Consider the following 13,617-nt stretch of genomic DNA (forward strand, 5'->3'; position numbering starts at 1 on the left):
TATAAGATGTGGATTCTGTTCTCATATTAAGGGATGAGTAGAATGTGAAGGAGATTAGTAAAACCAAATAAAATTTGAGATTTTTTGGGAATAAAGCTGTACTTTTGAACTTTGGTTTGATGTTATATGCTAACATAATGATGTTTGTTCTTTTCTAATTAAGATTTGTAGCATCTATGATTTTATTAGCATGGCTATGACATTCTTGTATATAAAGAGTAATAATCTTTAGGCATCTGGACAAAGACCCAATTTACATTAGAGGTGTAAGCGAGTTAAGCTGGTTTGAGTTTGACTCAATAAATGATTTGTGAGCAGAGTTCGATGAGTTTATGAGCCAAATTTGAGCCAGCCCGGACTCAGACTCATTAGCTCGGGAGACATATCGTTTAAAATATTTGAATGTAAAATGCACTTAAAATATATAAGCGTTCAATATTCTAAGTATGAAGTTAAAAATTATCTCATTTTGTTATATTAAGTGATTTATTATTATTTTTTCTTTTATCTTTTTATTCATTTTATTATTTTATTATTATAAATGCTTGTGTCAAAAGCTTCTTTTTTTTTAATAACAAATGGGTTGACTCATGAGCTGGCTCGAACTTGTAGAATATAGCTCGAGCTCGAGCTCGATTAATTAATCAAGCTTAAGCTAAAGTCTGGAGTGACTCGAGCTTATGCAACTCATTTTGGTAAAGCTTCCAACCAGGAGGTCTTAGGTTGAGTCTTGTGTATGTGATGTGTATGAATTTATCTTAATTGGCTGAAATATCCCAAGAGTGACTCGGTTCAGTTCAGATTATTATTATAATAAAGATGAAAAAATTAGTTTGCATTACTGAAAATTTTAAGAAAGTTGTAAAATTTCTTATTTTCTAAAAATTAACTTTTGTCTGTAAAGAAATTAAAAAAAGAAAAACGAGTTTGTAAAAAAAACACGATTTTAAAAAAATTAATTATATAGTCACATGAGCTTTGACTCATTATATAAGAAATAATACATATTATTTACTTATAGTATAAGATAGTTATTATCTTATTATAAATGGCACTTAAAAAGTATGTATTTCTTTCGGTGAAGCTGAGTGCCTGTGCATAATCCGATTTTAAAATCAGAACTATAACAACTGATCAGTTCTTTCATGATTTCTGGCTTGTGGTAAATAGAAAAATGCTCCAAATTTTTTTATAACCATTTTGATTATCTACTGAAGGCCCTCTGTAGCAAATGGCATGCTAATTGAATATTAAATCTCAAAAAAAGCTTTTGTTACTTAATTTTTTTTATTTTCTGATTCGGCATGTACTGCAGGCATTTCTTTTCCAAAGCATATTCATCAGAACACTACAAAATTTTGGACAATTTTCAATAATAATTTCTCAATAGCCCCAAATGAAATTATGATGAATAGAAGAAAAACATATTCCAAGCAGACCTCTTAGCCCTAGGCTCGTTTGGTAATATTTTTTATGCTTCTTGAAAGCAGAATTTTAGTAATTTTGTCTAAAATTTTGTTTATAAAGGCAATTAAAAAGTCGTCCCATAACGAATTAAAGCCTTAATTTGTGCAAATTCTCAATCTATGCATTTTCAATGCAACATTACATACATAAATTTTCATTCCTTTATAAAAAAGAAAAAAGGCCATTATGCCCAATAATCTGAATCTAAATTTGATCAATCTTTTTCACTTAACCTTACAGATTTGCCTCAACAAATTAAAGCCAACTTGTAAAAGTCCACCATCTTCTGACAAAATTCCAAGACCCACAAATCAACTATCTTTTTTTTCTTCTTCTTCTTTTTCTCTCCTTTAATCGCTCTCTCATAGTCTTTCATTTGTGGCATTTGTTGCTTGGCGCTTAAGCTTCGAATCACAACTTGGCGTATGGCTTCCCTTCCATTCATGAAAGGTTCTCCTCATCCTCTTCTCCTTTTCCTCAGTGGGAAGAAAAAGAGAAACCCTTTGCTTGGGAATAAAACCCAATGTCAAGGCTTCCTCCCCTTCTTAAATTAGAGTCATAATCTCATGTAAAAACATAAAAAAAAAGTTTTTTATTAGTAAACTTCATCATATCAAAGAATATAATGATTATTACATATTCTCTCATTTTTCATTTGCATTAATCATAATTAGTTGCCATGTCTTTTGTAGTTCATGGTGGTCAACTAAGTCATAGACCTACGACATTCATCTTCGTTGCAGTTGTAGGTAGCTAGAATTTTGTCAACTTTGTCAATAGAGGCTTCGATGTGCTAAGTTAACCTAGTCGCATTGTATTAGTTCATGCGTCATTTATGTTGATCCTACAGGAAAATCTGCCATTACCGTAATACTTTTAATTTGACTGATTATCCACCAGTACTACCTGCACAAATTTTCCGCTGGAAAGACTAGCATATTAAACGTCGGAATCCGCTACAGAAAGACGACGTATAAACATCATTTTTTCTGTCAGAATTGCGTCGAAAACGCCGTAGGAAATGTTTTCGGTATAATTCTATTGGTACTGGCGAATTTGGTCTGCTGGTAACAGGATGTTTTCCTGTAGTGTGACCCCACATCATGTACGAGATCCATCGGGTCCTACTTACTATGTGTGAACCAATAAAAAGCTTCGTAGAACCAAGGGGCGTAAATATTACAACTTTCTAAAAAGCGGGTGAATTAAGAAAGTGATTAATAGACACAAATTTATAAAACATAATAGATCTAAGATGCTAAGACAGTAGGCAAACTAGCTAATGGTTGACCTCAAGCCACTTTGAGATGAAGAATCGCTTGAATTACAAATTAAACTAAAGTTTAATTTTCTTAATGGCTTCTTTGCACCATTAAACTAACATAGAGAGATTGTCTACTCTTTATTGTGTGAAAGGCTTTTAAAAGCTTGACTACATATCAAGACTTCAAAAAGAACCCCCACCTCCCTCTCTAAATTTTCTACGTATATAAGAATCTATGAAACTATTTTGCATGGCCAAGTTGTGAGGGAATTGAACCAAGCTCATTACCTCATGAAACTCCTCACTTTCTTTCTCTCTTCTTTATCTATTTATTTCCATGAAACCTGAGAGGAATGTTGTCTGGTTCGAAGTCTTTCCATGCTTAAAAGAGCCCTTAGTTTTTCATATTTTTGGGGATCAAATGAATTGTTTTCGGACCAGGCTTCATTCCCCTCAAATTCATGAAATCTGTCTCAGAACTCTTCTTCATCAAATCAATGGCGAGCTAAGAAGCTTTCATAAACTTGTAAGTTCATAATCTTCTTCTCATCTCTACTGTTACTGTTTTGCTTTTTTTTTATTTTGTTTTTTCAGGTTCTTCCACTTTGGCTGCAATGAAAAAGAAATGAGAAATTCAAGTTTTATATTGTATTGATTGAAAATTTAGAGGTTTTACAGTGAAAATATTGTGGTGAGTTCTGAAAGAACTTTACTTTATAAAGAAGCATGCAGAGAGAATAGATTCTTTGCAGTATCCATACTTCAAAGTTTCTTTGTTTCTTCATCATGGTATTGCATAAGGCTGAAAGTTTTGATACTTCTAATCAGCTTGCTTGCCCTTTTCTCTCTTTTTTTTTTTTTATGTTCAGAAATATAACAGTATTTATTTGTTTTAACTTTTAATTACAGATTAATTGTTGAAAATTATGATATTAATGTATGAATAGTGCAATATATTTAGCTTGTACAAAGCTTTATTTATCAAAATGAGTAAGTTATTTTGCAAGACATGAGAGAAGTATTAATTTATTTTTTTATTTGGACTTTTAAGCCAATTTAACCACATTCTCACACACACTATTTTATAGATTAGGTCTTAAACCAAAGATCTTCTCATAGGAGCACCCAACCAATTGATCAATTTAGGCTTCGTTTGGGACGACTTTTTTATTGCTTTTAAAACAACTTTTTAGTATAGAAATTTTATTTTTTTACTAAAAAATTACTTTAAGAAGCAACAAAAAAGCCTTCACAAACGAAGCCATAGGCTGCATTAATAAGATGTTTTCATAGGCTAATTACAGATTAATTATTGGAAATTATGATATTGTATGAATAGTGCAATATATTTAGCTTGTACAAAGCTTTATTTATCAAAATGAGTAAGTTATTTTGCAAGACATGAGAGAAGTATTAATTTATTTTTTTATTTGGACTTTTAAGCCAATTTAACCACATTCTCACACACACTATTTTATAGATTAGGTCTTAAACCAAAGATCTTCTCATAGGAGCACCCAACCAATTGATCAATTTAGGCTTCGTTTGGGACGACTTTTTTATTGCTTTTAAAACAACTTTTTAGTATAGAAATTTTATTTTTTTTACTAAAAAATTACTTTAAGAAGCTACAAAAAAGCCTTCACAAACAAAGCCTTAGGCTGCATTAATAATATGTTTTCATAGGCTTCGTTTGAGATAGCTTTTTGTCAGTGCTTTTTTATTGTTTAAGAAAAAAAAATGTACTAAAAAATAGCTTTAGAAAGCTGTAAGAAAATTATTCCAAAAGAAGCAATAGTCTCATCCACATTAGTATGCACTTTTACTTTTAATATTTATGCACTTATTTTAATAAATAATTTATCAAATATTAGATTTCTATAATTTTTTCTGTTGAATGAAGTTTAGTGACAACTTATCAATCCTTATTACATTGTTATTGATTTCAATATTAGAAATTTGATATAAATTAAAATATTATGATGGATAAATAATTATGATAGAGTAGTTTTTGTTGAGGTTTTTATTGAAGAAAAAAAATTCTTGAAGTTAAGATAATGAAAGTAATATTAGGCATTTCATTTTATGTGTTTATTTCAAAAATAATAATAAAAAAACTATAATATGAACACAAAATTTTAATTAATTTTGGGGCATGCCTAGCAATGATTAATTGCATTAAAATATTTTGCCTTAAAAAGGAAAAAAATTATAAAAATTGGCCAACTTATCTAACATGAAGGGAATGCCACATCAATTGGGACAAAAATTTGATTAGTAATATCAATGAATAAAATCTTATAAAAATCATTTATTTTTTTATGTCATGTCACATACTCTATTTTGATAATGTTGGAGTGCTTTGTGATATATACAAAGATGCTATGTTTAAGGAGAAAAAAATGGTGTTTATAGAATTTTCTAGAAATACTATATAGAAGTTTTGTGTGAGATTAATTATATTCTCCAAACTATTACTAAAAGAATAGGTAAAATGATAGTAGAAACAACATAAAATGATAGTAGAAACAACATTCATGTGTGACATTTTATTCATAGTAATATTTTATAGAAATTGTTGCTATTGTACTTATATTTTGCTATAATTTTCTTTTTGTTTGGGAAGATGGTAAAAATAAGCTTTTTACAACTTGATATGCGAGAAGGTGATTGCGAAAAAAAAAAAGTTTTAATTGGATTTGTTTAAGAAAATTTATAATATTTATGAGGGCGATAAAAAAGTATATTTTATAATAATTCTACTACTATTTTTTTAGACAAAAATATCATAAATAGAACCTAAAATTTCATTGAACTTTTGATGTATGAACATAGAAATTTAAAAGATGACAAAGTTATTGTTTGAATTATGGCCAATTTACAATTTCTTTATAATATTTGATCTTGTGAATCTTCAATCTAACTTGTTTCAATGCGCCCAAATTAGAGTAAAAAGGGCCCAAATATGATTGGCTTTGGTCAATCTATATTGATAGAAATATCATGATAGGGTGAATCGATATGAGTTAACACTGAGAAGAAAATTATTTTTTTTGTGAGGATCAGTGCTCAAATCTGGCCCATCAGAAGTTTCAAATTTATTTTCATTTACTATGTTACAAATTTGAGTATGGGGAAGAAAATTGTAGAGAAATATAAAATAATAGAAAAAAGAATGATTTAGTTGTTATGTATAACATGTTGTTAGATCATTGTGATTAATGTAAGAAATGATTCAAGTTTTATTGATATTTTTATTTTTATTGATTTTGAAATTTTCAGTCCAAAGATAAAATTTTAATATAAAGTTTCAATTAAGATTTCAAAATTTTAAAAGAAATGAACTGTTAAAATTTTGCTAAAATTTTACTAACGAGTTCTTATTAAATTTTATTTGTATTACAATTTAACATTTAATTATACAATTACCTTTACTTCATATCTAATTAAGTACATGTTTTTTACAATATTTTTTAATAAAAAATAAAGAAACAAAAATAAATAATAAATTTCAAAATAGAAAACAATCAAAACTACCAAAAATAAATATTTTGCAATCAGATCGAAATCAAATCCTAAAAAATGTTTTAAACTTTAGGATTTATTTGAGTTAGCTTTCTTATTATTTTGGTTTTAAGACCACAACTATTATTTCATTTGACTACTATTTTTTTTTTCAGAGATTTTTGTGGTGTAAAACTGTCAGAGTTGCTAATATATGGTGGCATTAAGGCTTCGTTTGGGACAGCTTTCTTACTTCTTCTTAAAGGAAATTTTTTGTACAAAAAATAAAATTTTTCTGTTTTAAGAACTAGTAATAAAATCATCCCAAATGAAGCCTAAGATCGAATCGTTCAATTAAAAAAATTTATTTATAATATCCACATCAATTTAAAAAAAATATATTAATTTTTCCATAATAAGAAAGCTATTCAAATGGTCTTGCATTCAAGCAAGACAAATGCAGTCAACATAGCAGTCAAGTGGTCTACAATTCTTATTCTGGTCAAAGAAATTGGTAGATCCAATGGGAGGCTTTGAACAGAGGAAAAGACTCCTAAAAATCATTCTAAGATTGAACAAATAATTTCTCTTCCCTTTCTTTCCTAACCTTTTGACCCATCTTTTCAAAAAATAATTTTTTTTTTGTAAATTTATATTTAAATAATTTTAATATCATTATCTTCAAAAATAAGATTAAGTTCTTTTTTTTTGTAAATATTAAACAATCTCGTCATATTTAACCTCTCCATTGCCATGAAAATCATCAATGTTTTGGAGAGCATAGCCATGCAAGGTCAGAACTGTGTACTTCTCCTAAAAAAAAATTAAAACTCTTAGTACAGTAATGGTTATTTGTAATCTGCCCCTCCCTGAATTTTACTTTTTACCCTTAGCCGGTCTTTTTTCGTGCAATTTGCCCCTCCAAAAATTGGAATGCCTCTTGACCTCCCTATATTTTCATCATATTATGTTGAACATTTCTAACACTAACATACAAGTCTATGAAAAATGATTATACAACAATAGCAACATCATCAAGCCTTTGTCCCACTATGTGGGGTCGGCTACATGAATCCTTTTTTCTCCATTATGTCATGTTAAAAGTCACATTCTCGTTTAATCTAATAAGGAAAGATCATTTCTAATATTCTCTAACCAAGTCTTTTTAGGTCTACCTCTACCTTTCTTAACATAAGTCAAATATAATACTTATACTTTTCTAACCGGGTCATCGAAAGACAGCTGTTATATATGACAGTGAAAAATGATTATGTGCAAAATAAATTATTTTTGTACCCTTATATGTATTTTTTCTATTTTTTTATAAGTTCGTCACTTACCCCCCCCCCCCCCCCCCCCCCAAAAGCAAGACTCTCCCTCCCCCCCCCCCCCCCCCCTGAGAACTAAGGCTGATTCTGCCCCGAATGCTGACATCATAAATTTGATGCGAGTTAATGAAATGCATCAGGCATGAAAATACTTCACACATGTTCTGATATTCTGCAAGTCATATGACATACTTTATTACTTGTATACTTCATGATATTAGATTATTCTCACTCAATTATGAAAAGATTGTAAGAAACTATGTAGCTCTAATGTATATATTAGTGTATTAAGGGGGGAAAGCTACTAAAGTTTTTGTGCTAAAACAATGATCGCTTGAGAAAAAGAGATGAACAATGTTCGAAAGAGCTAGAGAATTACTTTCCTCTCCTAAGGTGTGTTGGATATGGTGTTAGTCATATTTCTCTTAGGTTTCATTTGCGACAATTTTCTTATTGCTGTTTAAATCAATTTTTTAGTACTAAAAAGCAATAAGAAAGCTGTTCCAAACGAAATCTTAATGATGGATGAGAGTTTGTACTTCAATAAAAAACTTGTCATTTTGATATAGTTGTTAAGAAAAATATTGGATTGTAAATTGATCAGGAGATTTATAAGCTCAGAAGGAGAATCTTGAGAGAATCCATAATGTTATCAAGTGGAACTCATGCATTTATAAGTTACTATGCTACAAGGTGTATATGTGTATTAGAAATATGCGCATATACATATTAAAAGGCTTTTTAAATTAAAAAATAAATAAATTATTTTGAGTTGGTTGATTCAGATTTGAGTCAGCTCCAAATTAAATTGGTTAGATCTATAAGTTGACTTCAAACGTTCTTGTATATGTTTAAGGCTTCGTTTGGGGCGGCTTCTTTACTGCTTTATAAAACGGAGTTTTAATACAAATTTTTTTATTTTTGTACTAAAATTCCGTTTTAGAAAGCAATAAAAAAGCCGTCCCAAACGAAGCCTAAGTGAATTTTAGGTTGTGGCCATTGTGGGGATGCTAACCTGCGTTTGAATGTTGCGACTAGTTCGAGCAAATGCAATGAAGGTAATGGAGAATGGATGTGATGTCATGCAAAGTGGGCTTGAAATGCCTCGATTGCGATCAAAACCACCCAAACATTGTTCGTTTGTAAAAGAGATTGCACTGATGCTTTTAGCGGCTCAAGAAACTTTTGAATCATAGAAAAAGAGCCATAGCTTTCTCCCAACCCTCTCAAGTCAAGCCCTAAGTAAGAAAACATGTAAGCACAGCAATGAGATCATCTGAGGAGGGAAAGGAAGAAGAGCAAGGAAGGAGAGGAGATCACCTGCGGTTGGGGAGATGAGGCACAAGACCGGCGTCGGTAAGGGCAGAAGGTCAGCTGGAGCTACAGACGACAAGAGGGGGTCTCAACTTTCTCTGGGACGGAAGGAAGGATTCGAATTGAAATAAGGAAGAAAGAACGGGTTGGGTGAAATAAGGCTAATATCGACGGCATTTCCGGCAGCCACAACCACAAGAAAAAAATTTACTTGAAAATGACGGTCATTCCATAGGTAAATATGTCAAACTTACGTAGAACCGACGACTCTTAGACTATCCAAATTTGCAGTGGCCAAACCACCAAAATTTTCGGCGGTCCTGGTGCCACTGAAAAATCCGCCGGTATTTAATGATTTTTCTGTAGTGAATTCAGCCCAAAAATTGTCGTATCGAATTTCAACTAAGAAATTTGCTTAAAACATGTAGTTCATATAAAAAAAACTTTCTCACATTAATTATCCTACAATAACCCACAAAGAATATATCAATCACATAAATGAACACAATTAGTAAAATATTTAAACATTTCTAAAAGAACATTATTCATATGATGATCAAACATTGTACTATACAAATAATTGTCAAAATACATCAATTCTTAAACATTACAAAAAACTAACAAAATAATAACAATCATCCAAGTTCACTCCTTTTCCTTTCCCTCACTCTCCTCGATCCCTACAGGCTATTTTTCATTGAACTGCTTTCTGATTTAGTGCAGCTCCTATAGTATCTAGTTGTGCTGCATTTACAACACTTGTTCTAGTTCTAGTTCTACTGTCAGGGCAGCCATCTGTTGACTAATTAACCCCTCCTGACTGCTAGCTAAGAAGCTTGATGAGCCATAGGACTATCCCTCGAATGCATAGGCATGCGAGCCTAATTTAAAAATTACGCCCTTCTGCATTCTACCTACTACATGTGACCATATACTATAGTTAGAATAATCCATTGATCCCAAAGAGGATCCCTCACAAGCTGCATCATGCCTCTCTCAAAGCTATGTATAGTCCTCCTAAAAATATAAGATGGATATAAATGTTAAATATTTATCACTAAAAATATTTCTATTAATATTGCAAGCTTCAAAACTCATAAAGACCTTCCTCGTTCATTGGTCCACCCACTATTGGTCCTCCTAGCATGGGTGGAAGCGAGTGTTCAACTCAACAGTTGTGGGTTCACTACCCAACACTTCTTTCTACAATATATTTTGGTAAGTATGCATGACTAAAAAAATATATTTAAATTTGAGATCATTTAAAATATATGTTAAAATTCTGACCAAAAATCATCTATGCTCAATTTGTGGAATTGAAATGTCATTATGGAGGGTGCTACCCATGCTCTCAATGTCTAAAACTCTATTTGGCATATTCTTTTTTTTTTTTTGTAACAAAAAAATTTTATTAAACAAAAAGATTTTATTAAATAAAAAGAGGAGGGATCCAAAGTCATAGCACAACACCAAGGGATACAAACAATAAAGACCCAAAAAAAACCAAATATAGCAAAATATACAATGAAGGGGGACTCGGGAATGGAGGCCCCCAGCACTAGCCTAGCAGCCAAGCACGGACCATCCATGGGAGATAGAAAATGATTGCGATCCATCCAATACCGAGGCACCCAGATTGCCAGCCAGCTTAGCCACAAAGGGGAAGCAGGGGCCTCCTCATCATCGTCCACTACACCTTCAAAAATCACGTTGAGAGCGCAAAGAGCTCAATCATAAACCAACCGTGGAAGACAGCTATATGAATCCATCCAATAGGCCACAAAAAGCTGCATCCACGATGCTAACCTGCCAAGCAAACAAGGATAAAATCAAATCCACTTACTTTCTTCCTCTCCTTTTAGACCTGCTACCACTCACATTATAAAAACCACGACCAACAGATCGTCCAACGAACTCCTCCTTATTTACATGAAGATCCTCTTCATCCCCACTAGACGGAGAAGAGAAACAATCCTCTAAAATTAACCAATCCGTTTGGAGCAAAACAAAATTTTTTTCTAGACATAGCCACATGATTATACATTTCAGCGTTAGACAACATAGAGATAGGAATATTAACAATATTAGCATAGCTCGCCAAGCCTATGGCAGATGGTATAACCGATTGATCCCCACTCAAATTAACTGAAGAACATGCAGCCTCCTGAGACACGGGAGATAATTCTCGAATAGGGGAGCCAAACTATATTCTAATCTTTGCATTATGCTACGATAACCTGTAGAATTCTTTTTACATATTAACATTACAAAATATAAAAATTTGGATTAGAGTAATTAAAATGTAAGTTGATTACCATTAGTGTTTAAAAAATTATTCTCTTGATGAATTCATCTGTTAATGTCTTTCTCCTAGGCAATAGATGATTGTACATAAACTTTGTTTGATTTAGCATATCCATATCAAATGTGATCTATAAAATCCTACCTCCAATAAATCTCATAGAAACAACTAGAGTAGAATCCACACAATAAAAATGTATGCAATAACATGAAAATAATACATAAATGTGAAATATAGGTAATTAAATAGATAAAAAATTGCTAGGGTTTCATGAAGCGTTAGACACAAAAAACAACTAAATCTTGCATTAATATGTTAGACTTAAATAGATTCAACTCTGACAAATTAAGGATATGATATTAATCTTGCAAATCTGAAAATAAATTTTTATTTCATGCAAAGTAATCCATTTTTCATCACAAACAAATTTATATCCATTAGTAAATAAGATGTCATTGGAATTTATTATTAGTAATGAATAAAATCTTATCATCTGAATAGTTTTACAAAAAATTTGTATAAAGCTATTTAAGAAAAGATTGGATGTAAATTCATAATTTAGTGGTATAAAGAGACAAACTCATTGAATAAAGTCAAACGAAAAATGGAAATGGTAGGAAAATTTTGTTTTAATTTCTTTGGTAAAATCAATCTCATAGTTGTTGTTTCTAATCACTATGTAAGCAAGAAGAGTTTTAGGAGGAGGTAAATAAATGTGCTTACAGCAAGTGAACGGAGGCTTGCATGCTATCGATAATGGATGAATGTGTGTGATCAACATCGGCGGAGTCAAAAGAGGAATGCGTCCGAGAACGAAGACAAATCCATTTCCAGAATGGCAAATGGTGATGATCAAGACCGAGGGGCGGGCTACAGTTGCGCTTCGTATGAAAATGGATCTTTGAATGATGTTTAGTGTGAAATGGTGGAGGAAACACTACAAGAAAATGACTCATCACCGACAACAAAAATCTGCCGGTAATGAGAGAAATTCGACGGAAATCTCCTTTTTCCGTCGAAAATCCGACAAATTCGCAAGTTACGATAATTCACTTGTTTGCAAAAAATATCAGTGGAATATTTTTGCCGGGAATTTTTTCGGCATACATTCCGGCATAATTTCAAAGAAGAAAATGCGGGGAATATGTCCCATTTGTTGGACGGATTCCGACATTACATCCCCCAGTATTTCCCATATACTGGCGAAAATTACGCCGGAATAAACTTCTTATCTCATAAATTATAGCAGAAAGGACGGCGGATCATACGCCGGAAAATAATCAGCGGATTTTACACCAGAACTACTATCATTATGACACCGTCGAATTTTCCACCAGTTCACGCGCCATTGTTACTGGTGTATTTTATTCTGCCGGAAGCTCCGACGGTATTAATTCAAAGTTTTTCCTATAGTGAAAGGAGAAAATGGTGAAAATAGGGTGTTTACTAACAGAATTTCTTGCATAAATTTCCGCAAAAAATTATGTCGTAAATCCACTTCTCAAACCTTCAAAATTATTGCCAGTGATTTTCCCGATTAATCTTGCGAGGCATGTTCCGCTAGAAATAGGTATTTTTCTAGTAGCGGTTTTTATAATAAACACAGTGATCAATTACAGCTTATATAGTATAACAATTAAGTGTATATAACTAGTTATGCTCATTTATCAAACATTTCATTAATTTCAATTTAATTCTCCATTAACATAAAAAATTCTTACTTAAACTTTTCTTAAGATTTTATGTTGGCTTCTATATTTTGCCTCAGCTCAATGACCTAATTCCATAAAATATTATTAGACTAAATTCTAAAGAGACAAACGTCGTCAAAATAACATCGAATGAATTCGATGTTATTAAAGACAACTTCAAATGTATCGAATATCATTTAAATAACATCAAAATTTTTAATATATCATAGCATAATTATAATTACATCATCTACTATTAATCTCTAAAATCACAAGTGAAATATAGAGAGAAGCTTTGCATGCAAGCTTCTAATTTCATGAGGTTCCTGTACATGTCTGAGCAAGTTGCCCAACTCCTTGGCCTTTCTTTACATGATGCCTGAATTCACATCAAAGCAACATATAAGTAGAGATTACTAGATGCGAAATGCGGACGGGGAGAATTGTCCGCACAAGTATTGGGTACCTATAGCGGTACCCGCACTCAGTACCGCTGGATACCGCTAGGTACCCAGTGCTTAAGCGTGCTTGTGCGGCCGGTGCGCACTCCGCACCTAATAATTTTTCACATGTGAGACACAACAATTAGCAGTCGAGGAATAAAGAAAAGATCACAGTATCAAGCAACAAACATAGAAAAGCTGAAAAAATTACAAATCGGTTAAGCTTCTTTTCTTCAAGAATACCTCTTTTACATAGTTTCAATGTAGCTTCATATGTAAAGTCCAACTTCTGCAGGCACTTCTA

Source organism: Dendrobium catenatum, unplaced genomic scaffold (genome assembly GCF_001605985.2).
Source record: "Dendrobium catenatum unplaced genomic scaffold, ASM160598v2 fragScaff_scaffold_756, whole genome shotgun sequence".
NCBI lineage: Eukaryota > Viridiplantae > Streptophyta > Magnoliopsida > Asparagales > Orchidaceae > Dendrobium > Dendrobium catenatum.